Consider the following 24903-nt stretch of genomic DNA (forward strand, 5'->3'; position numbering starts at 1 on the left):
TATGACCACCTGCCTAATAAGCTGTTTATCCTCTGTGTGCCGCCAAAACAGCACTGACCCGCCGAGGCATGGACTTTACAAGACCCCTGAAGGTGTCCTGTGGAATCTGGCACCAAGACATTAGCTGCAGATCTTTCAAGTCCTGTATGTTGCGAGGTGGAGCCGCCGTGAATCGGACTTGTTGGTCCAGCACATCCCACAGGTGCTCAATCGGATTGAGATCTGGGGAATTTGGAGGCCAGGGCAACACCTTGAACACTTCATCATGTTTCTGAAACCATTCCTGAACAATGTGTGCAGGGTGCATTATCTTGCTGAAAGAGACCACTGCCATCAGGGAATACCATTGGCATGAAGGGGTGTACCTGCTCTGCAACGATGTTTAGGTAGGTGGCACGTATCAAACTGACGTCCACATGAATGGCCAGACCCAGTGTTTCCCAGCAAAACACTGCCCAGAGCATCACTCTCCCTCCACCGGCTTGTCATCTTCCCACAGTGCATCCTGGTGCCATCACTTCCCCAGGTAAATGGCACACACAATGGCCATGTGTTTTACATCACATGACCATCCATGTGATGTAAAAGAAAACGGGACTCATCGAATCTGGCGACATTCTTCCACTGCTCCAAGGTCCAGTTCTGATGGTGGACAAGGGTTATCATGGGCACTCTGACCGGTCTGCGGCTTTGCAGCCCCATACGCAGCAGGGTGTGATGCACTGTGTGTTGTGACACATTCCTCCCGTAACTATCATTACAATTTTCTGTGACTTGTGCCACAGTAAACCTTCTGTTAGTTCAGACCAGACGGGATAGCCTTTGTTGCCCTTGCACATCGATGAGCCTTGGGCGCCCAACACCCTGTCGCCGGTTTGTGGTTTGTCCCTCCTCGGACCACTGTCAGTAGGTACTCACCACTGCTGACTGGGAGCACCCCACAAGCCTTGCCGTTTCAGAGATGCTCTGACCCAGTCGTCTGGCCATAACAATCTGGCCCTAATCAAAGTTGCTTAGGTCTATATTCCTGCCCATTTCTCCTGCATGACACGTTGACTACGAGAACTGATTGTTCGCTTTCCATCTAATCTACCCAGACATTGATATGTGGCCTTGTAAGGAGAAGAACAACATTATTTGCTTCACCTGTGAGTGGTCATAATGTTTTGGCTCAGTGGTGTAATTCACACCACGTCATGGAAGTGAGTGGTCACTGCTGGACTCTTTTGACATAATTTGTTGGCCGCATATCTCTAATTGGTGGATTTTCACCCTTGGTGTCATGGGTAGTGTAGTTCTTCACCAGAAATTCTGCTTTTAAACATGGATTTTAAAAATGAAGTTGAAATAAAGCAGACTGATGGCTTTAGCAAAAGCATACACCATCGATTAACAACCTTGGAGCTTATGGTAGGTCTGTCTTGAAAGGTTTAGAAAGTTATTTTTAATCATCAATTCCCCTATGGGAAAATGTAATGGGATTTTTACTTCTGGAACCAGACTGTTACGCTCCATTACTCCGGAGCTGCAGGAAATTAAGTTAAAACAATGCTGATTGGTTGATCACACCACAACAATGCGCACAGTCCGAAGCCTTTCACTAATGACTACCCTAAGCTATGACATCAAAGGCAGCAGAGATTGAAGAATACAAGTTAATTTCATGCTTTAAAGAGCCCTCCAAAGAAAAACTGGGCACTGGTAAACAAAATATATATATAATTAAATATTTATGATTTTAATCTTGCTAACAAAATTTTTTATTTCAACAGAATACATGGCTATTTTTGAATGGCTGTCAATGGCAAAAAATTCCTCACCTAGAATGATGTAGATACTGCATCTACCAGCAGAAGCTACAGCCCATGCTAACCAACCTTGACCCCTCCAACTCTATGGTCAATTTATCCTATATAAACTCCCTGTTTGGAATTTACTTGGAAATGTGTCTATGGATAAATTTAGATCCATTTGTCTTAGCACTGGGCATTCTGGGTGGGCCTTTCCCACACTGTAATTACCAAGGAAGTATGATTATATTACAGTGTTTTTCTTTTTCATTTTGGTTTTAAACCAGCTCTCAACTGTATTTGGAGATTTTGTGGTTGGAAAAATAAGAGTTAGCCAGGCTTACCTACACTAGGGTTGTGTGTATATCTCTGAGTCAGAAAAGATTGTGAGCTCATGAATGTGTGCATGTTGGTTGGGTGTGTATGTTTAAGTGAGATATAAAGTGGGCTGTAGATTTACAGTATTAGTTTCCGCTTATTATCCGCGAATGGCACCAGATTAGAGAAGTGTCCATTCTGTTGTGCTAGCAGGCTTGAATTGATTTCATGTACTCAATACTCTACATCTGCTGATGACATTTCAAAGTGGAGTATGTAATACATGGTGGATGTAGTGTGCTTGGGTCATAAAATAAAGCTTCTCTTTTTTAAGTGGCATCCCAGAGCTGAAGTAAAGCAAATATGATTCCAAAGTCATTTTCAAGGAGGCACAACAAATATCATCCTCTTATCTCTGGCAGACAACAAACCGCCTGAAAATAACATCAGAGACCTCGGAGGAAACTTCCTTTGAGGCCGACGGAGGAAGGGCAAAGACTAATAAGGGGAAAACAGACAGAGAGGTAAAGGAAGACAGAAGCAGAGGGAGAGAGAGAGGGAAAGAGAGAGAGAGAGAGAGAGAGGGAGGAAGGTAGGAGGGAGAATATCCAATATTTTAGTGGTAGATGGTCATATTTCACCCCAGAATAAAAAATAAATAAATAAATATGTCTATATATGAAGTCTATTTTAAGATTTTATGTATTGTGATATTTTCATGACACTTGTCATTTGCCATTTGAAAAAAAAATGTAAAGTAATTATACACATTGGTAGTATTTGTTCAGCTAAAGGCCAAAGTATACTTTGGTTGTGCACGTTGCGGATCCCTCCGTGCACAGTATGTCAAAAATCAAATCAAATCAAATCCCTTTACTGTCACTGATTTACACATTACACAATTTACACATATTGTTACACAACACAATATACAATATACACCTAATAATATACAATATACAGTATACACAAAACAAGAAGACTGTATACAATAAAAATACACTGTACTCAAACGTAATCAGTGGAAATAAATATGAAGTGCTGTGTTGACATTCAGCTGTCGGTTGATAGTCAGTTGCCAGTGTGTTATTAAGAGAAGTATAAAATGTTGAGTCCATTCAGAGGCTAATAAAGTGCAGTGCTTATATATGTATCGTGAGCGATCAAGAGTTCAAAAGTCTGATTGCTTGGGGGAAGAAGCTGTCATGAAGTCGGCTGGTGTGGGTCCTGATGCTGCGATACCGCCTGTCTGATGGTAACAGTGAGAGCAGCCCATGACTCGGGTGGCTGGAGTCTCTGATGATCCTCCGAGCTTTTTTCACACACCGCCTGTGTGACGCAAATTGCGTCATCAGTACAGCCATGCTTCTACTTCCTCCACATTGTGATGTGACACTGTGGAAGACATTTGCATCTGATCTTCTCCACAACAACACATCAACGCCTACTTTAGCTTATCACTTCCATAGCCCACCCCGCATCGGTAAGCAGTCAGATGGCAAGTAGAGAGAGCAGGTCAGTCAAGAGCAGAGAGCCAGTCATAACAGTGGGCGTTTACTGTCAAGTCTTAAAGGATAAGTAGCACCAAAAAGGGTCAGAATGAGGGTAGACAATTATCATGTTTTACAAATATATGATTGCTTATTGTGCAAAGAACTGCACTGATATTATAAGTGAACCTCAAGGAACATATTAAAATAATAAAAAGGGCATGTCATGACCCTTTTAAGGAGAACAGAGGGTTTACTCCAACAAAATGTGTCTATATCAACTGTACATCTACTGTTCATGATGTAGGCTGCCAATATTTATCGATTTCTGAGCCCAGAAAAATTGTAATACAAACAACACCACATGGTTTGCCATTCATCCCATCAGACACGGTAACCTCTAAATGAAACCACATGATTACAGTCAGGGACAAAAACAAAACCAGATGCAAACTTGCAACCACAATATGTCATCTGCCAAGGCCATGTATTCTCTTCCCAACCATAAAATGAACCACAGCGATATTTTAACCACTGTCTTAGGATACATCGCCTGTAGAGGTCTGTCCTTACAAACAGCAGGAGAAAAAGCTAATTGCAGTGACCTAAATCTTTTGCCAAAACAATGAATGGATCATTTCCATGTGAAAAGATGATCCCACATTCACAACCAGAGTATAGTGTCAGGATGTTAGGCCTCTGGCCAGAACACCCTACAATACAATACTACAATACAGTGTAGTATCTAATCTAAGATCTATAGTTACAGTCATCCTTCAAATTTCCATGGATGTTTCCGTGTTACAGTGCATACTGTATCAGAGTGGGCTAAGGCCAGGGCCATGGCATTACAATGCTGTTGAAATTGTTAAAATGTTTTTGTTGTAACAGTTAAAGTGGATCATGTGTATCAGGTTACACTGTACTGTATCTATATAGCTGGCCATGAATGCAAGGTTTAACTGCAGTCAATGTTGTGCTGCTTTTACCAAATGCAATTTATGGTAAAGTAAACTAGATTTTTACATTTCTAAAGCTGCCTGCAACGATGCAAGGGAGTTGTAGGTGGTTGCCAGGGCACTGTTATGTGATTTATAAGGTGTTCTGAGTATTTTGTGTATGGCGGTGCAGTTGCTAAAGTGCTAAGAGTTTTTATTTGTGTGTGTGTGTACAGATTTGGGTGGTTTATGAGGACATTTCTAGTGTCCCCATACTTAAAATCGCTTAAAAAACATACTAAACAATGTTTGTATTTTTTTCAATGTAAAAATGCAGAAAGTTTTTTGTGTTTGGTTTAGGGGTAGGGGATAGAATCTATAGTTTGTACAACATAAAAATCATTATGTCTATGGAGAGTCCTCAACAGGATAGCCGCACCAACATGTGTGTGTGTGTGTGTGTGTGTGTGTGTATTGCTATGCAATTGCTAGGGTATTCTGGATGGTATCACTCTGGCCCCAGTCAAAAGAGTCCACCACCAAGTCTCAATTATATTCTTGTCCCTAAATTTGGATCTGGTTCCTCCTCCAATCTAGATCTATCAGAAATTTAATGCAGCTTTATTGTCATCAGCCAAAAATAATGAAATATTAGCACACTGCAATACAAGCTGCACGATTCGATCGTTAATGTCTGTAGCAAAAACGGCAGACAAAAATCTGATGCATTTTTGTGGCCGTCTGCAGTGTTTTTCAACTTTTTTGAACAGAATGCAAACAATATTTTTTTAAACATGTGCTAGGTGGACGTATTTGACCATTGTGGCACGACTTTTTAGCCACATTTTTTAAAACGCCGTGACAATTTAAAAACAGGGATGCAAACTCATGAGAGGTGAAAAAGGTGAGAAAGTCATAGCAGGTGTTCCAGATGTATAGGCTAATTTCTGTTGATTTGTTTGTCATATTTAAAGCTTTTTGGTTGTATTTAAAGCTTTTTTTTTTTTTTTATGTTTAAGCTTACAGTAGCCCTTTCAAGTTATTTTAATACAAAGGACAATGTTTTAAAAAGGACAATGTAGAAAATTTTACTGAACAATTTGGGCAAATTAGCTTCAGAAAAGTTGACTTAAGCTGAAAGGTTAGTAGTTTGCATCCCTGTAAAAAAAAAAAAAAAAAAACATACACTCATGTCTTGAGACACCTGCATTCTGTTTCCATTGCATCTAGCCTTTTTAGAACAAGAACACATTCAGTCTGAATAGCCCGTAAGGCTACAGGGATGTTTTTAGATTTAAACTATTGCAAAGCAATGCGAATCAAAGTTTCAGAGGGGCCAACATTTCAAACTAAGCATTAGCAAATTTGTAATGTAACGAATGCTCAAACACAGATTCCCACAAGGAACATATTTGCAAGCATTTAAACAGAGCCACATTAGCATCTGCAACACAGGATAAACATCTCCCAACTCCTCTGTGTGAGAGTAAGGGAGGAGAGCAGGCAGCACTCATTTGTCCTGGAGGAAAAGCATCCATCATCATCTAAGCTTAACCCGAGACCCCACCCAAGTACACTTTCAAGCGTTCTCTCTTTCCTCCCTCTCTTTGTGCCTGAACCAAACTGAAACCTTACACTCATAATTATAAGAGAGCAGATCTTTTTCCTGGCAAAAATAGTTCCCTGTGCCCAGAAGCGTGGACCCAACCAACTAATTTCAAAGCCATGGTGGAATGTTTAAGACAACCTGTCAAATGACTGAGGAAAGAGTAGGGATGGATTAAAAGGGCTCACCATGGAACAGAAGGAGCATCTTCACTCTTAAAAATAAGTTCTTTTTTTTTTCCAAAGATTTTTTGCAGCACCAAGGACTGTATAGTGCTATATGATTCTTTGGTTATTTTTGAAGTTATATTATAGGTTCTTCAGAACAGCGTATTGGTTTCTGGGTTCTTTAAAGCACAAGTACTAGAGCATAAGAAGCTCTTTGTGAACTTTAGAGGAATACTGATTACCACCTAAAATAATTTTGACTCATCCCCCATTTATATATATATATATATATATATATATATATATATATAAAGCATATTGGTTCCAGTAAGACACTTACAATGGAAGTAAATGGGGTCTGTCAATAAATGTTAAAATAAATATTATTTCACAAGTTTAGCCACAATATGTAAACATTATTCTTGTTAACATGACTTTAGTGTAATAATATAGCTTACTAACTTTATCTGTGTAAAGTTATATTCAATATTACGACTTCGATCGACCGTTGTGCATTTGTTCTCCGCACTTGATGTCAGGCCATTTCTCCGTGTGAGAGCTGCAGGTCGCAGTGGTTTGTTTCATCACTCCTGTAGGGACCTCTTGTTTAGACATTTTATCTTTCCACTTGCACTCATTCTGTTTGGAATGTCTCGTGGATCACACTCCTGCTTATCCATATCATCACTCTGGGCTATACTGTTGACTTGGGCTCCATTGTTGTCTGTAGTATATATATTGTGTTTGTTATAAAATTGTTTGATTTGCTTGTTTTGTTTACATGTACTTTTATGTTTGAGCATTGGCTGAAAGTGCTATAAAAAGTAAGCATGTTATTATTATTGTTACAGTTTTTGACAATTGCTTACACACGATTTCTGAAACTATGGCTCATTTTCTCTAAACTCTACACACAAAACCCCAAAGCAAACACACAACATGCAAAATGTCACACATCTCTTGCAAAAGCAAACACTTAATTCAAAACTATATTAACTCTTCTCAAAATTGTGTTTTTGTATCAAAACTCTACACACAAACCATCAAATGAATAATGGTTGGCCTTGATGCGTCCTGAGGATCATGACAACAGCAAGCACTAAATGAATTCAAAAATGAAAATTGTTTCATCATTTACTCAACCTCATGTCACATAAAACCATTATGATGTTAAAGAAGAGCTTACCTAAAACTTTAACACTTCTTTTGCTGCCTTGCAAGCACTGACATTTCTTTCAAAAAACGCTAATGTTTTTTTTTTTAAAGCTGCACTATGGAACTTTGGGCTCTCTAGTGCCATCTGTGGTTGAAACTTACAATTGCAAGAAACTTGTGGAGGATTATGCGAGTAGTCTTTCGGCACTAATATTCTGCACGGATGAATCTCATGGTTTGAGGTTGCCTGCTTTGCCTGTTATCACTTGGAGATCTTTAACTGCAGAGCCAGAGTCATAATATGCTATTTTCATGGTGATATTACATTATTTTGCTATTACTTGCATTGAGGAAGATAAACAACACTCTTATTTACATATTTTAATATGATAATTCATCCACTACACATTAATGTTTGTATTGTACTACACATATAAATTTAAGAGGTGAAACTCGTGATATGGCTGATATGAGTTCAATGGAACACATGTATTTTTATGTTCCAATTTACAGCCTCAGTGGACAATGCAAGTGAACCGTAATCCTACAACAGTAGGTCTATGCACTCCAAACAATAAGACTGCAATATAAAAACACAAAAAGGGGATTCAAAAATGATGGGGATGAAATATACTTTATTAAACATGAAAATAATATGCAGAAATATGAAATATAATAATTACAATAATAAACTATAATAAATAATAGTTTCTTTGGAAGTAAAATTATAATTGAGAGATGGTTACATGCTAAACAAACTTATATGGACATTACTGTATTATGAAATCGGTACATTATAAACAACTTGGGATGAGCATACTTTCATGGAGAACTACCATACCATAAGTGGCTTTTAGATGCAATTTAAAATTGTCCACTCTGTTTAAACACACTATCTGCTAAAAGGACAATGGAAAGTGATATAACTTGTGCATTTCTGTGACTGGGGTAAAATAAATAAGATAACAGTGGCACACACAAACACATTTAGGGAACCTCGAAACTACAGCAATGTTATAAAATACTTAGAAGTCATGAATATTAGTAAACGTGTTACAGTAACTCCACCGGAAAACATAGCCTATTAAACACATTGCGATCGGTATATATGAGTAAAGTTCGATTCATTAAAGAATGACAACCAATATAAGCTTAACAACCCTACCAGAAAACATATCCAAGCATTATAGGAAGAAAACAGCTCCACCAAACAGTTGACAGTTAAAAATCCATCCGGAGACTGATGTCCTGCCCCTTCCATCCTGTACTGCGACTGACTGAACCGCCATAGTTTTCCAAGCTGACACATGCAAGTCACAGTCGGTCATTCTTTTCTGAGCTTACGGAGATGACGTAAACACGCATGGACAAATGATTTAAGTCTGTGATTTCATGCCAAATCCAACCCAACAGCTCAAAATGAAAATTATTATTATTACTGTAAACTTACCGTAGTGAATCGAGGCAAGGACAGGGTTTTGAACATGGATTTTGTATGTACTCACTCAATAAATAATATTTGTAAATTGTAACCAAAAAAAAAAAAAAAACGTACGTAGAGCCACTCTAATCAATAAATCCAGACAAGAAGCCTCCACCTGATCCATTTTATTACTCTTACTATTTCTAAGATTGTTCTGTATTCCAAATTGTTTAACCTTAAACTTGTTTCCTCAGTTACCTGCTGAAGTAACCATCCCAAACATTTTGCAAGAAAGTATCTGCCAAGCACATAAATGTAAATGAGCCATGGTCCATGCCAGAAGTGGCAGCTCTCAGACCGCTGATGCACAAAGTGCCGATTTTAAGAGGTTAATAATGAGGGGTAATAAGCAGCCGTAAATGACTACTAATGGCTTCCCATCTATCTTGAGGCAGGTTAGCTCAAACAAGCAAAAACGTAGCTAAACTAAAGGGAGAAAATTAACTCTCTGACTGTGTCCAAAACTATTCTCACAATTAAAAACAAACAAAACACAAATAAATCTGCATGTAACCCACATCAGACAAAACCAGACCTCTAACTTTACATTAGCTTGGGTTCTTTCATCTGAAAGAGTCTTGAAGCAATTAGCTACAACCATCACTGCTGAGCCACAATGGTCAGGCACTCCTCAAAAGCTTTCATAAAGGACTATTGGTTGTGTTATTGTGAGATGCACCAGATCTTGGGTGAGGGAGAAGGGTGTGGCGTGGCAGGTGGAAACGGTGAATGTAGATAGAAGTGAGGCCTTGTTTGGGAGTTGACCTTGAAGCTTATATAGCTCTGATGTGGGACAAGACTAATTGTTTCCATGCGCACAAACAGACACACACACACTTGTTCACCCATGTTATTATCTAACAGCATCTAACAACATCTAAAGCTTATCATAATGCATCTAGCTATAGTATACAAAGGGGCTCATTTGTTTTCATGACTATCAAAATCATTATTAATCTTCAGCAAATTCAGGTCATAGGGAGCATTTCCTCTAATGTTAGAAAGGGGGATAGTCATATAGCTTGTGGTTTTGGGTTACCAGACCTGGGAGCACGGACAGGCCATGCATCTAGACAAAAAAAACATTGCCCTTTAGCAGAACAGGTGGCCTCTGCACAACGTATCAGAAATGTAACTGTCAAAAAAACATGGAATATGGGCAAATATTTCTGAAGAAAACTGTCAGAGAAGAATGAAGACCAAGTACAGATTTGTGACTGAAAACAGTACACATTTTCTTTTTATTTATTTATTTTTTCATCTAAAAACATCACTTATTTGTAGACATTTGAGTCATAATGGTGACCTCACAGATAACTGTAACAATCTAAACACAGGTATGTAATTAAATAAAAACCAAAAACAGAACAACAAATTAGGCAAAGTTATCTGTAAATGTGCAATATGCTATTTGACAAAAACAACAAGGTACGTGAAAGTGAATACACTTAGAGAACAGTGTTTACAGGCAGCTTCAGGCTAAATTTAACAATGTCGTTTCAGTAGGAACATGAAGAAACTTTGGGTGGATCTGAGAATTCTTCATTGTTGTCATCTGCTTCAGTTACAGTTTTCTTGCAGTTAAGTTAGTTTAAAGATTTCACCTAAACATTTCAGGGAGTTGCTCCACACCGACCAAAACATTCCAATGCGAGATGACACATGTTCTCCACAATGCACAATTAAAACATTCTGGAGAACAGTTTTTTAAGAGCTACAATGAAGATCAATTATATATATACACACATATGTGAACAAGTACCCACATGCACAGAGTTTTATCCAAAACAGATTTAGTGACTTCAGGAGGAAACTTACTTTAGAAGATTGAAGAGTTAAAGTTGGCTCCATTTGTGTGTGTGTTAGAATTATTAGTCCTCAGCGCTCATTTAGATACCCAGCTTAAATAAACATGTCCATTCAGCCGCACGCTCTGTGAGTTCACAGGGTGAAGCTGAAGTGAATGTGTCTGTCTTTCCACAAGAGTTCCTGCACTGTCCCTGTCTACGTTCTCTGTCTGTCTCTCCCTCTTGCACTCCCTCCCTTTTCCCTCCTCCCATCTCCTTTCACTCTCTGTTACAGACACATTTCTCCTCCCACTAAATCCACTAGCAATAAGCCTTCACGCACTCAGACCAACTCCAAAACTTTCTGAGATGTCATGCTGATTTGGAAGGAAACTCCACACTGTGCAAGTTTATGAATTGAGGTATGTTCACTTTCAATGGCTTAATGTCTTCAAGATTTTTGTTTGAAATAAAAATAATACAAAGAATGTTGCCACAGCTTTATTATGTTTATCAGTTACTTGCCAGCTATTTTTTGTTTTTTTGGTTGAAATTTGCATTTGAAAAATGCACAATTATGTATAATACATGTCCTTTTGAAAACTCGCTGGCTGTAAAGAAAACAATGTTGTCAACTCAAACTTCTTACGAACCATCAGTACTTTTCTGATGGCTTTGTGATTACATTAGGAAAGGAAACTAATCTGGCCTCTCTAACTCAAGGGCAGTTACACCAGATTTTGTCTTCCATTCACTTCCATTTATGTATGTAAACATGGGAGGCTGGGTGCATAAACAAAGCATATGCATATAATATTTGTCTTTCACTGCATTTTAAAGTTGAAGTCTGGTGAACGCTGAACTTCAAATTAAAATAGCAAAAAGACATTATAGGACCAATAGAGGATCTAAAATTCATAGCTTGACCCTTTTGGCTGTAGATTTGGCATGGATAAAACTCTCCTTTTGGCAGATTCCCATCATCCTGTTCTTTATGGGCTAATACAAGTTTAAAATAATATAAAATTAAATTAAAGCTGATGTAATTATTATAATGTTAAAATACTTTCTCCTATTCCAATTTAATATGCAGAGAAAACTGTAAGTAAAACATTCGTAGATTGAAATCCCTGAAAAAATGTAAACATTGCAGCACTATCAAAAATTGCTTTGTTTATATGAGCATTCAGACCAGCCAGTCATGGCGACATTGGCTACGTTCACACCGCAGCTGAATGTGGTCCAAATCTGATATTCTGATCAAATCTGACTTTTTTTGTAAGGTTGTAGCCCATCCGATACAGGTCTGAATAGCAGACGCTCCTAAACTGAGCTGTTTGAATAACCCTCCCTGAGCATGCGTTTAACAAACTCTGGCATGTTCATCAACGTAATATGAATAATGAATTAAATTGCATTTAAAAATGCAATTAGCTCTTTTTTTAAGCATATAGGACATAATATCTAATATTTCAGCAAGTGATGGAAAAAGACCGTCTTGATGATATTTTTAAATAAAGTAGTTTGCCTTTGTATGGTGCAGTTTACTTATCATCGAAGCTCAAGAGTGTAGTATTACTGGGGGCCTGGGTAGCTCAGTTGTAAAAGACGCTGGCTACCACCCCTGGAGTTCACTAGTTCGAATCCCAGGGTGTGCTGAGTGACTCCAGCCAGCAACCAAATTGGCCCAGTTGCTAGGGTGGGTAGAGTCACATGGGGTAACCTCCTCGTGGTCACTATAATGTGGTTCGTTCTCAGTGGGGCGCATGGTGAGTTGAGCATGGATGCCGTGGTGGATGGCGTGAAGCCTCCACACGCACTATATCTCCGTGGCAACACGCTCAACAAGCCACGTGATAAGATGTGTGGGTTGATGGTCTCAGACGCAGAGGCAACTGGGATTCATCCTCCGCCACCCGGATTGAGGTGAATCACTACGCCACCACAAGGACTTAAAAAAAAAGCGCACTGGGAATTGAGCATTCAAAATTGGGTGAAAAAGAAAAAAAAAAAAGAGTGTAGTATTACTTATGAGTGAAACACACCATAAAGTCGAAGGACAGTAGAAAAAGCGGCATTACATATTTGAAAGGTAAGACGACTTTTATCTATAATTATTTCAGATTTCCATTTACTTGTTTGCATTCGCATTTTGATACAGTATGAGAAACACAGAAATGTCTTGGTTACTGTTGTAACCTCCATTCCCTGATGGAGGGAACGAGACGTTGTGTCGATGCAGTGACACTAGAGGTCGCACTTGGGAGCCCCAAACACCTCTGATATTTGAGAAAAGGCCAATGAGAATTGGCGAGTGGAATTTGCATGCCACTCCCCCGGACATACGGGTATAAAAGGAGCCGGCTTGCAACCACTCATTCAGGTTTGTTCTGAGGAGCCGAGACAGAGTCCCGTCCATTTCAGCGGGTAGTTCAGTGTTGTGGTAAGAGGGACACAACATCTCTTTCCCTCCATCAGAGAACGGAGGTTACAATAGTAACCAAGACGTTCCCTATCTGTCACTCATTCGACGTTGTGTCAATGTAGTGACACTAGGGGTCCTTATACAAAACGCCACAACCAGCTGAACTGTGTTACGTGGATCGGCGGTGCAGGTGCAGGCAGGCCACTGCGTGCCTAGTTGCAAGTGCACCCGGCCCCATCGTAACCGTGCCCCACGTATGTCGCATGGTCCCTCGTACCCCAAGGGGGAACAAGACGTACTTACAATGGGAACAGGCCGCACCAGCCGCTTCGGTCTTTTCTCTTCTTTTTATCCCAAAAAAAAAATAAAAAATATTGAGCTGGGGCCAGACATATTCGTGTCGGGGAAGCTATTCGCGTCGGGGAAGCTGTTCTTTCTCCCCCCGGGGAAAAGACACCGTGGAGACTTTGTAATCTTGTTTTTGACACACAATTTATTTTTTCTATTATATCAAACGTCAAATGTTAATATGAGTGGGATATCTTTCTCCACGTGGAATGTGAATGGGCTGGGGCACCCCATAAAAAGAAGGAAGGTTATTTCTTTTCTTAAATGTAAGAAATATAATATAGTGTTTCTTCAAGAAACATATCTTTCCCCACAGGAAGCTGAAAAATTTGGGAAGATATGGGGTGGACAATTTTTTTTTAGTGCTGGCTCAAGTAAGAGCAGGGGGGGTCATTATATTGATAAATAAACATCTACAATTAAAATGCCTCAAACAGATTAAAGATAAATCAAGAAGAGTCATTGTTGTTCTAGCAGAAATTCAGGGGCAAAGGTTGAATTTTGGCTAATATTTACGCACCTAATGCTGATGATCAGGGCTTTTTTATAGATCTTGAAGGGATGTTGCAAGCCGCTGGTACCCCTCGTGATATAATATTGGGAGGAGACTTTAATCTTTTGATGGGCTCAGTCCTTGATCATAGTGAAGCAATAGTGTGTAAGCCCCCTAGAGCAACATTGACGCTTCACAGGATGTGTAAAAATCTTGGTCTTGCAGATGTTTGGCGACTTTTGAACCCATCTGGTACAGACTATACATTTTTTTCATCAGTCCGTAAGATTTATTCTAGAACAGAAGTCCCTCATTTCATCTGTTGTCGATTGCTCAATTGGAAACATTTTTGTCTCAGATCACGCCCTGGTGAGCTTGGTGGTGTTGCCACATACGGAGAAAAAGAAATCATACAGCTGGTGCTTGAATGTATCCCTTTTGCAAAATCCTGATTTCCAACAAATGCTAAAGGCTGAAATCAATGTTTATATGGAGACCAACTGGTCCTTAGTATCCTCTGTAGGTGTGGCTTGGGAGGCACTTAAAGTGGTTCTTAGGGGTCGGATCATACAGTATGCCTCATTCATCAAAAAGACCAAAGCACGAGAACTCGTGGAGTTGGAAGGGAATATTAAAAGTGCCGAGGCAGAGCTGAAGCGCCGAATGTCGTCTGATGGCTTCAGAGAATTGATCCGATTGAAATACAGATAAAATACTATTTTGTTGCAGAAAGTGGAGTTTTAGTTATTCAAGGCAAGACAGTCATATTTTGAGTCAGGGGACAAAGCAGGGAAGCATTTGGCTAGATATATAAAACAGAGAGAGTCTTTTTCTACCATTCCATCAGTGAAATCTGCTAGTGGCAGATTTACCTCAGCCATTGATATTAATAATGCCTTTAAAGAATTCTATCTTGATCTCTATAGTTTCACGTCTTCGTCTACTGATGATGATATTAGAAATTTTGTGGAACCATTAGAACTCCCTAAATTGACAACTGAGCAAAAAAACTCTCTTGATTCTGAGATAACCTTGGAGGAACTTGACGAGTTAATTAAGGCCTTACCTACAGGCAAGGCTCCGGGGCCAGATGGCTTTGCTGCTGATTTTTTAGATCTTATGCTACAGAACTGGCTCCACTTTTGTTAGAAGTTTATTTGGAATCATTAAAGAATGGAAAGCTTCCGCCAACCATGACGCAAGCCCGGATCAGTCTGATTCTTAAAAAAGACAAAGATCCAAGCGAGTGAGTTACCATCCAATTTCCCTAATCCAGCTAGATGTAAAAATGTTGGCTAAAATTTTGGCTAACCGATTATGTCAAGTTATGACATCTCTTATACATATAGATCAGGTGGGGTTTATTCGGGGTCATAGCTCTTCTGATAACATTAGACGTTTCATGAATATCATGTGGTCAGTGGCAAATGATTAGACTCCAGTCGCTGCCATCTCACTTGATGCCGAAAAGGCATTTGATATGGTAGAATGGGATTATCTTTTTAAGATTTTGGAAATGTATGGGTTCGGGAGTACGTTTATTGGTTGGATCAAGTTACTTTATAGACACCCTGTAGCAGCGGTACAAACAAATGGATTCATTTCAGATTATTTTACTCTGAATAGGGGCACCCGGCAAGGTTGCCCTCTTTCCCCATTATTGTTCTGTCTTGCCATGAAACCATTAGCAGCCGCGATAAGAAAGGAGGATAATTTTCCAGGGGTGATGGCGGGAGGCGTGGCGCATAAGCTTCTGCTTTATGAATATGATATTTTATTATTCGTCTCTGACCCTACTAAATCTATGCCTTGTCTCCACAGAATTATTAATTCCTTTTCCAAATTCTAAGGATACAAAGTCAACTGGTCTAAATCCGAAGCTTTGGCTCTGACAGCATATTGTCCAGTAACGGCCTTCCAGCCAGGCGCCTTCCAGTGGCCCAAACAGGGCATTAAGTATTTGGGTATTTTATTCCCAACAAATTTGTCTGATTTAGTTAGAGTTAATTTTGACCATTTAATAAAAAGGATTTCGAGCGATGTAGACAGGTGGGCTTCATTACATTTATCGATGATTGGGAAGGTTAATGTTATTAAAATTAACTGTATTCCAAAATTTAACTACCTGCTACAGTCTCTCCCGGCAGATGTCCCCATCTCTTATTTCAAGCAATTTGAGAGCATAGCAAAGTCTTTTATTTGGAGTGGTAAGCGTCCCAGATTACATTTTAGTAAGCTGCATAGGCCGACTGACAAAGGTGGGCTAGGTCTACCCAAGATTTTGTTTTATTATTATGCGTTCGGTCTCAGACATTTGGCTCATTGGTCGCTTCCACCTGAAAGAGCCCCTCCCTGGTTTTGCATTGAACAAGAAGTTCTTGCCCCTATTTTGCCATTGCAAAGCCTTTCTGTCAATATAACCAGAGAAGTTAAATCACACCCCGTTATTTCACATTTGCACTCAGTATGGACAAAAGTGTCCAGAGTGTTTAATTCAGATATTTATCTAAATGTTGCCTCGAGCCTATGGCTAAACCCCAAACTATGCATTAATAAGTCCCCTTTTTGTTGGTCAGAGTGGATTGCGAGGGGGGTTAATACACTTGGTGATCTTTATGAGAGTGGTGTGATGAGATCCTTTGAAAATTTGGTTCAATATTTTGGGATCCCCAGATCTCAGTTTTTTAGGTATCTTCAGCTATGCCACTTGCTCTGTACTATTTTTGGGAATAGCATACACCCCCCTTAAAGCAGCAGATACTCTAGGAGAGGTGATTTCTGCTTTTGGAAAGGGTCATGAGGCATCCCTGCTATTACTCCCTGCTAATTCAGAGTCTAGGGGACGGAGTCTCAACCACTCTCAAGAGATTATGGGAGAAAGATTTAAACTTGGAATTGGAGGAGGGAGAATGGGCTAGGATTTTAAAAAACATAAAAACTGCATCTAGAGATGCAAGGGTGCGCCTTATACAATTCAAGATTTTATATCGGTTCTATTGGACCCCCTCTAAATTGTATAGGCTTGGTCTTAAAGACACACCCACCTGCTGGCGATGCCAATCAGAGGACAGAGATATAACCCATGTCTTTTGGGGGTGTGTTGAAATACAAAAGTTTTGGTTAAAGGTGCAGAGTCTGGTGTGCGATGTGCTAGGCATTCAGGTATCATTCTGCCCCAGACTCTGTATCTTGGGTGATGGGGCGGTCATTGTCATTGAAAGTAGACACATAAAGAGTTGGGTCTTAACCAGTGTTATGATCGCCAGGCAGATCATTTTGAGGGGTTGGAGGTTGGCTGGAGCACCCTCTTTTCAGGAGTGGTGCTCAGAGATGGGAAGGGTGGCGGCCTTTGAGGATGTGACATTCAGAGGAGCGGGGAGGTATAAAGTGTTCGTGGAGAAATGGGGCGGGTATTTGTCATTTGTGGATGCGTGATTATTGTTGTTGTGTTTATCTGTTTATTTATTTATTTTATTTTTTTGTGCATGTGTGTGTCTATGTCATTTGGGACCACTGTTATGTTGTTGGGGTTAGGGTGGGATTGGGAGGGGTAATAGTTCGAGTTACGTTTGATTCTATGTATATATCTTTTGTCTTATGAGTTACATAAATGTGAATCAATAAAAATTGTTAATCGAAAAAAAAGACGCTTTCCGTCAGTGCTCACTCTTTTAAAGAAAATATACTCTTTTAGTTTGCTCAAGTGTGGCTGCTGAAGCATCCAGGGGCGTTCTTTGCACTTATCTGTGCAAGAGGGGGAGAACCCGCTGTAATGCGCCGTATCCAACAGCTGCCTTTAACACTTTCTCTTCGCTTTCGTCAGATGTGAATGGAACGGCAGTGGATTTCATCAACACCGCTCAGCTCCGAATAACAAATCTGAATGAGTGGTTGCAAGCCGGCTTCTTTTATACCCGTATGTCTAGGGGAGTGTCATGCGAAGTCCACTCGCCAATTCTCATTGGCCTTTTCTAAAATATCAGAGATGTTTGGGGCTCCCAAGCGCGACTCCTAGTGTCACTACATCGACACAACATCGAGTGAGTGACAGATAGGGAACTGTGTTTTCTGTGCGAGTGACATGAGCAAAGAGTACTGTTATGTAAATATATCTCTGTATCTTTTCATGCGCATATTTTACTAACGAATTGCTGAACTCAACTGTTGAGCCCATAATTTTATTTTCTTTCATTAAAAAGAACTGAATGCATTAACTAAAAAAAATATGACTCGCAATTAAACATTTTAAACAATAACAGTCTATATACAGTATGCCGGAAATCAAGTGTGCAGATGACAAATATTGAGTTAGATTGATGTAAAAATCACATTGAATCTGCCCTGGCTGTTCACACTGAAGGCACATTGGAAAAAAGCATACTTATCCGATTTACTTTCGATTACATATGAAAGTGGCCCAGATAGGATTTGAAAATGTCAGATTCAATGTGCTTGTGGCTGTTCACATGGTCATTCAATTAACAGATCTGTGTCACATGTGTGTGAAAAAATCTGATTTGGGCCACATTCAGCTGCGGTGTAAACATAGCCATTGACTAAACCAATGGTGTGAGTTTGGAGTGGGACTATCTATCTCTTCGGCCAATGGCAGAGGGTGACAGAGGGAGTATTCAGGAAAGGGAGTATTCAGAAATGACACACTTCACTTTCCTGCAACATTTAGTTCCAGCTTTAATCGAACACACCTAAACCAGCTAATCAAGGTCTTTAAATTTACTTTAAATAACAAACAGATGTGATAGCTCAGGATTGCAGCTTAATGCTGCAGGAAAGTAGATTCCCAGAAGTAGAACTGTGTACCTCTAGTCTTGATTGACTGCAGACCGGCACCTCACATGATGTAGACCCTGGACAAGATGATCATATCCAACTTTAAAAGCCTGGTAATTTTAACATTGAACCCACTGCAGACACATATGGGTGGAGGATCCTAGAGGTTGTGAGATTTATCTGTTTACCATTAACAAATGGTCTGCTTTTTTTACAGTCAGGAAAACGCAGAAATAAACATCATCAATAATGGCCAGAAGTGTTTTAAACTGAGAAGCATTTGCATATACTTTCTCAATTTTCATTAACTTGAGAAATAGCAGCAGCAGTTAACCAATTAGTGCAAAACAGGTGAATCCTTGTGTAATAAATCTACAATGTACTATAAAACTATCAACGCTAACAATGAACATGTGTTCTGAAGATTTAGCCTGTTTTTAGATACTGTTTGTTTTGTGTTTATAATAACATTCAAACTGGGACAATTGTCCTCTACAGTACCTTCAACACCAGGGTGGGAAATTAACTTGCACACCAGCCACAGTGTAGGGAACACGCAAAGCACTAAATCCTGACAGCTGTTATCTCAGGGTGTTTTCATATTTGCATCCTCTTCTAATCTAATCTAATCACACATCCTGATGAAAGCATGCATCTGAAGTGTTCATATAAAAGGCCAAAACTGTTGCAAACTGTTCTGCACTGCTGAAACAAGCCAAGCCTGCATGCACATCAAATGTGTTCTACTGAAGATTCAAACAAATGCCTTGCGAATGTAACTTGTTCTTTGAGATCTAATCGGAATATTTTACACAAGCACACATCATTGCTACTAAGCAACAGAATTTCTTGTCTTAGGCCAAGGGTCTGCAACCTAGGGCACCAAGGTAGGGTTAATCACTGGCATGCAAACAACAGCGAGAGAAAGGAGTATGTATTTTGTTCATATGAAATCCTTCGTACCTGCATGTGGCATGCCTACTGCTTTTTGTAATCATTTGCCATGGTTGCGCAACGTGTTTTTTAGTTATTAACTGAAAGGAAACCTAAACACAATAAAAGTGTGATGAAACTGCACTAGTCAACAACAGACGAGCGCAACATGTGCAAACCATTTGTGCTTCACGAAACGTGGCTCAGTGATTAACAAGGAAAAATAAAAATGGCAAAATGTCATAAAGGTTGTCGACCCCTGTCTTAAGCCAATGTAAGACATCTTACAGGTTGCCCAGCACAGTGGCTCATAGATAAGGCAATATCATCCGCCTCCTCAGAAAAATACCCACATTTGGCTTGGGTGGTAATTTCCCACCCTGATCAACAGCAAGCTGCTGCTGCTGAATAACTTGAGGTCAGCACAGTTTGGCAATCATTTCTTGTCCTGGATTACTGACTAGCTGACCAGCAACCCATTATCTCAATGCAGAATTGTGTTGGATGGGATTGTCATTACTCAATTCCACCTTCTACACATTTGACTATTTGCAGAAGTTAGTTAAGACTCTTTAATTGTTGTGTGCATTAATGAATGGAGCAAGAAGGATAACAGGGACATGCTTAGCAATTTTGTTGAGTGGGGTCAACTTAACCACCTCAAACTAAATGCTAACAAGGCGATGAAGGAGACTGCAGGTGGTTTAGTGTGCCACTGACCCATGTCACCATCCGGGGACATAGTTATTAGTGAATGGCTTGAGACTACACACTTTCTGTGGTTCAACCAATCAGCATTATCAGGATGTCATCTTCCTGTGGCTCCAGAGTAATTACTCATATGGCATTTATGGCTCAGGTGATTGGCTCATGAAAAAACTACAAATAAATTGTGTCCGCCAATGATCATAGATGGCACCATTCAAGTGTCATTCTTCTGGGGCTGCATGCGCCAGCTGAGCTACTGCCATTGAGATGAAAGTGAATACTAACGGATAGCTCATTCCAGGTATTATAGACCTCCTTGTGCACCTACAAGTGGGGAACACCTTGACAATAAATTAATGTGTAGTTGGGTTCCACATGCAGATCAGCAAATATGCTCTCCTTAAAAAGAACTCTACTAAACACTTTATCAATCAGTAGTAGCAGCAGCGATCTTTTATGTGGTCATGTGCTGGCAAAACTGCATCAAGACTGGGGCTACTAAAAGAATTTAGCTTAATCAAGATGGTTGGGTCAGTGCTAGCGCTGAACCTCAACCCCCGGGATGTGTTGGCTTAGAGAAAGATGCTTTCCAAACTCTCAGTCATCATGAAAAACACCTTACATCTACTCTCCTTGCTAATCTCAGGTCATAAAGATCTGACTGATTGGAGTCTCAAATTTCCTGTATGAAAAACACAGCATACGCATCTTATTAATGAACACACCAGTTAGATTTTTGCAAAGTCAGACTAACAGACCTAAATAATGCGATTATAGCTCGGCTTCATCCGGGATGAAAAACACATTAATCAGACCACAATTGGCCTCTATGCACAACGTATAGCCTATTTAACGTCCTTCCTCCAAATATTTGATTACGCATCGTGTCATGTACTTGGACAGACAGATTATAACTGTTGCTAAACTACATAAAAACCTGCTGTAACTCAATTATATTTTTTAAATGTGTAAATACCAAAATCCTAGTAAATCTCTTTTCTGGTTTTAAGAAATCCATCATAAATAGATGTGGAGTTTGTTGCAACTTCTTGAGTTTAGCACAAACATGATAAGTATTACTTAAATGAACTGAATGGCCTCTCATTTAGATGCTATCTGGCAACAAAGAACATGCTTAGACCATGCATTTTCCAACCAAACAAGCCTCTCCATTTCACATCCCCTTTCTCTACTGGTGAGCACCAGCGTGACTGATGTTCTCATAACCACACTTTCCAGTCTGCCTGACCACCAGAGGGGCATTAGTGCTGTGAAAAAGGCTGCTTTAAGTTCCAGGAAAAGCCAAAGGGAAATCCTACTCCTCTCAGAATCCACACTTGGAGAGGTGACAAACCTTTTCCAGCTTTGCAATATTTAAAGGTATGAAATGTATTCAGTAGTATTCAACTTAGTTTGTTTTTATCCACACAGTTTTGTTTTTAGAAGGCAACAAAACCAGTACTTAAAGGAATAGTTCACTCGAAATGAAAATTCTGTCATCATTTCCATGTCATTCCAAACCAGGACCAGCCGTGGTCACCGTTCGCTTTCATTGTATGAAAAAGAGCATCTTAGACATTTTGCTAGATTACGTCTTTTGTGTTCCTACGGGTCATACGGTCATACGGCAGGAGTGCTCACAATTCTATGGCATGAGATCTACATTTTCATACTACGATTATGGTAAGATCTACCATGTATTGTAGGAAGTGTTGTCACAACACCAAAATTTCACTGGTCGGTACCTGTATACCAGTGAAATTTGACAATACTCGATACCAAAACTAATACTAACTCATTTGTTCTTTAGGTAATCATTGTTGTTCTGAAGTGATTTTTCAAGACAAGGAAACAAATGAAGAAAACAGTGCCTCAATTTTCTAACAGCAGTATCAATATGTATCCAAGTATATGTTCAGAAATTGAAAAACATTTTTTTAAATAACATTAATATTTTTAAAGCTACTAAAGTTATCCAGCCAAGAGCCATAAATAGTCTCAAATTCTTGTTATTATTGTTTAATTAACGGCATAGATGAACAGGTCTATCAGGCTACACAGTAGTGCCCGACCGATATCAGTCAGCCGATATTAGCCTTTCACCGATATATCGGTATCGGTGTATATTTTACCGATATGAAAACTTTTTTTCAGAAAATATAATGCAGAAAACAATGCTTTAGAATTGGTGTCATAGCGTAGTTTGTCAGCGCAGTCAGTAATGAAGCAGACTGAAAGGTAAACATCAGAGCATCTTTTTGCAGCTCAGCAGACAACGGTGCGGTGGTGGATTGTGTGTTGAGTGTTGATTTCACACTTCGCTGTTGGTGAGACACAATGCTGGAAAGTAAATAAAGTCCATCTTTTACTCTCCATGACGACGAGCTTATAGCTAACTAGCTAATCACGTAGCTACTTTCATTGCTTGTCAGCTGAGTGGAAGCTAATGAGTAAACATGTATTCACCAAAATGTTTTGTTCAGGATTCACAGTTTGGTAACACCTTCAACCGAACAATTCCAGTCGCTGCATTTATAAAATGTAATATTTAAAAGTCTGGTTTTCCAGACATTAAAATAGGATACGTAATAAAAGTAGATTTAATAAATAGTATATTTGTCCTGTGTAAATAATAATATATAGGAACCGTATCTAAAATAAATGAGGGGTGATACATACTAATACAGCAGGCTGGAAATGCAAAACATGAGCTCATTGATGTCATTAAGTGAGTCTGCTTTTTTATTCCATCAGTTACTCCTGGTCGGAGGCTGCCATATATATTTAGTCTATACGTTGGGTTACGTCCTCCATAAATTTAATGGTGCAATGCTCAAATATTTAGTAGAGTGTAAATTGTGACTTAGTGCCCATTTACGTCACAACTAGGCTAAGTTGTAACGTAGGTATAGCTGGTATTGCGATTTAGCTATTTATTTTATTTTAATTTATTCTTTATTTAAATGGTCAGCAACTGACTGATACTAAACAGTACTACTGATGTTTATTTAGCTATTTATTTTATTTTTATTTATTCTTTATTTTAATGGTCAGCCATTGACTGATACTAAACAGTACTGATGTTAATTAAACTATTTATTTTATTTGTATTTATTCTTTATTTTAATGGTCAGCATTTGACTGATACTAAACATACAGTACTGATTTTTATTTAGCTATTTATTATATTTTTATTCTTTATTTAATTGGTCAGCAATTGACTGATACTAAACATACAGTACTGATTTTTATTTTATTTTATTTATTTTATTTATTCTTTATTTAAATGGTCAGCAATTGACTTATACTAACAGTACTGATGTTTATTAAGCTTTTTATTGTATTTTTATTTATTCTTTATTTTCTCATTGTTAATTTCTAGAATTTGTTGACAATGTATAATAATAATGTCAAATGTTCTTTGATAAAAATATTTAAGAAAAAAGCCTTCTGAGTACTTTTTCATAGTCATATCGGTGCAAAATAGGTGCATAATCCACATAGAAAAGTGTATTTTTCCCTTTCTAAAATCAGTATTGGTCTCAAAAATCCCATATCGGTCGGGCTCTACTACACAGTCACATGTATCCGCATTACCGTGGGCACTCTTACCACACACACATACACACACACACACATGCTGGTGCAGCTATCATTATGAGGACTCTCCATAGACATAATGATTTTTATACTGTACAAACTATAGATTCTATCCCCTAACCCTACCCCTAAACCTAACCCTCACAAAAAACATTCTGCATTTTTACATTTTAAAACATCGTTTAGTATGAATTAAGGGGACACTAGAAATATCCTCATAAACCACATTTATAGCATAATACCCTTGTAATTACCAGTTTGTAACCTAAAAAAATGTCCTCGTAAACCACCCAACACCGCCCACACATACACACATTTGCATGCTGAAAGAAAGAAGGCATCAGTCAGAAAGTGGGGTTAAATTTCCGAAACGTAGGATGGCAAGGGGATGGGGTCTATATATATTCATGAGGAAAGCGATACCTGATTGGTTAAATAATCTATAACCCAACCCTAATGCTACCCATAAACCTAACGCTATTCAATCAGGTATCGTTTTCCTCGTAAATATTAATCAGTCTTCCCCTGCCATCCTGCGTTTCGGAAATCCATGCGCGGGGGAGCCGAAATAAGGAAATAAAACTATCTTTAAGATTATCGCTATTTGTGTAGTTTATATCCCTTTCCCTTTTGACCTGTTCACAAGATTGACCAGTGGTTGTTTTGTGATCGACCGGTCGATCGCAAGCGACATAATAAGCACCCCTGTCATACAGATTTGGAATGACATGAAGGTGAGTAAATGATGAAATAATTTTTCCTTTTAGGGTGAACTACCCCTTTAAACTGCTAAATCAGTTGAAGAACTAGTGACATTTGGGAGACAATACTAATGGTAATATCACTGTAATGCAGAGTACCATGTGTTTAT

General features: G+C 39.0%; 1 protein-coding gene across 3 annotated transcripts in view; it reads right to left on the reverse strand.

Moving 5' to 3' along the window:
- LOC127412198 (regulator of G-protein signaling 12-like) overlaps positions 1 to 24903 on the reverse strand; it is a 66747-nt gene that overhangs the window by 36406 nt on the left and 5438 nt on the right. The window lies entirely within an intron of this gene.

The sequence above is a fragment of the Myxocyprinus asiaticus genome, chromosome 2, assembly GCF_019703515.2.
Source record: "Myxocyprinus asiaticus isolate MX2 ecotype Aquarium Trade chromosome 2, UBuf_Myxa_2, whole genome shotgun sequence".
Lineage (NCBI taxonomy): Eukaryota > Metazoa > Chordata > Actinopteri > Cypriniformes > Catostomidae > Myxocyprinus > Myxocyprinus asiaticus.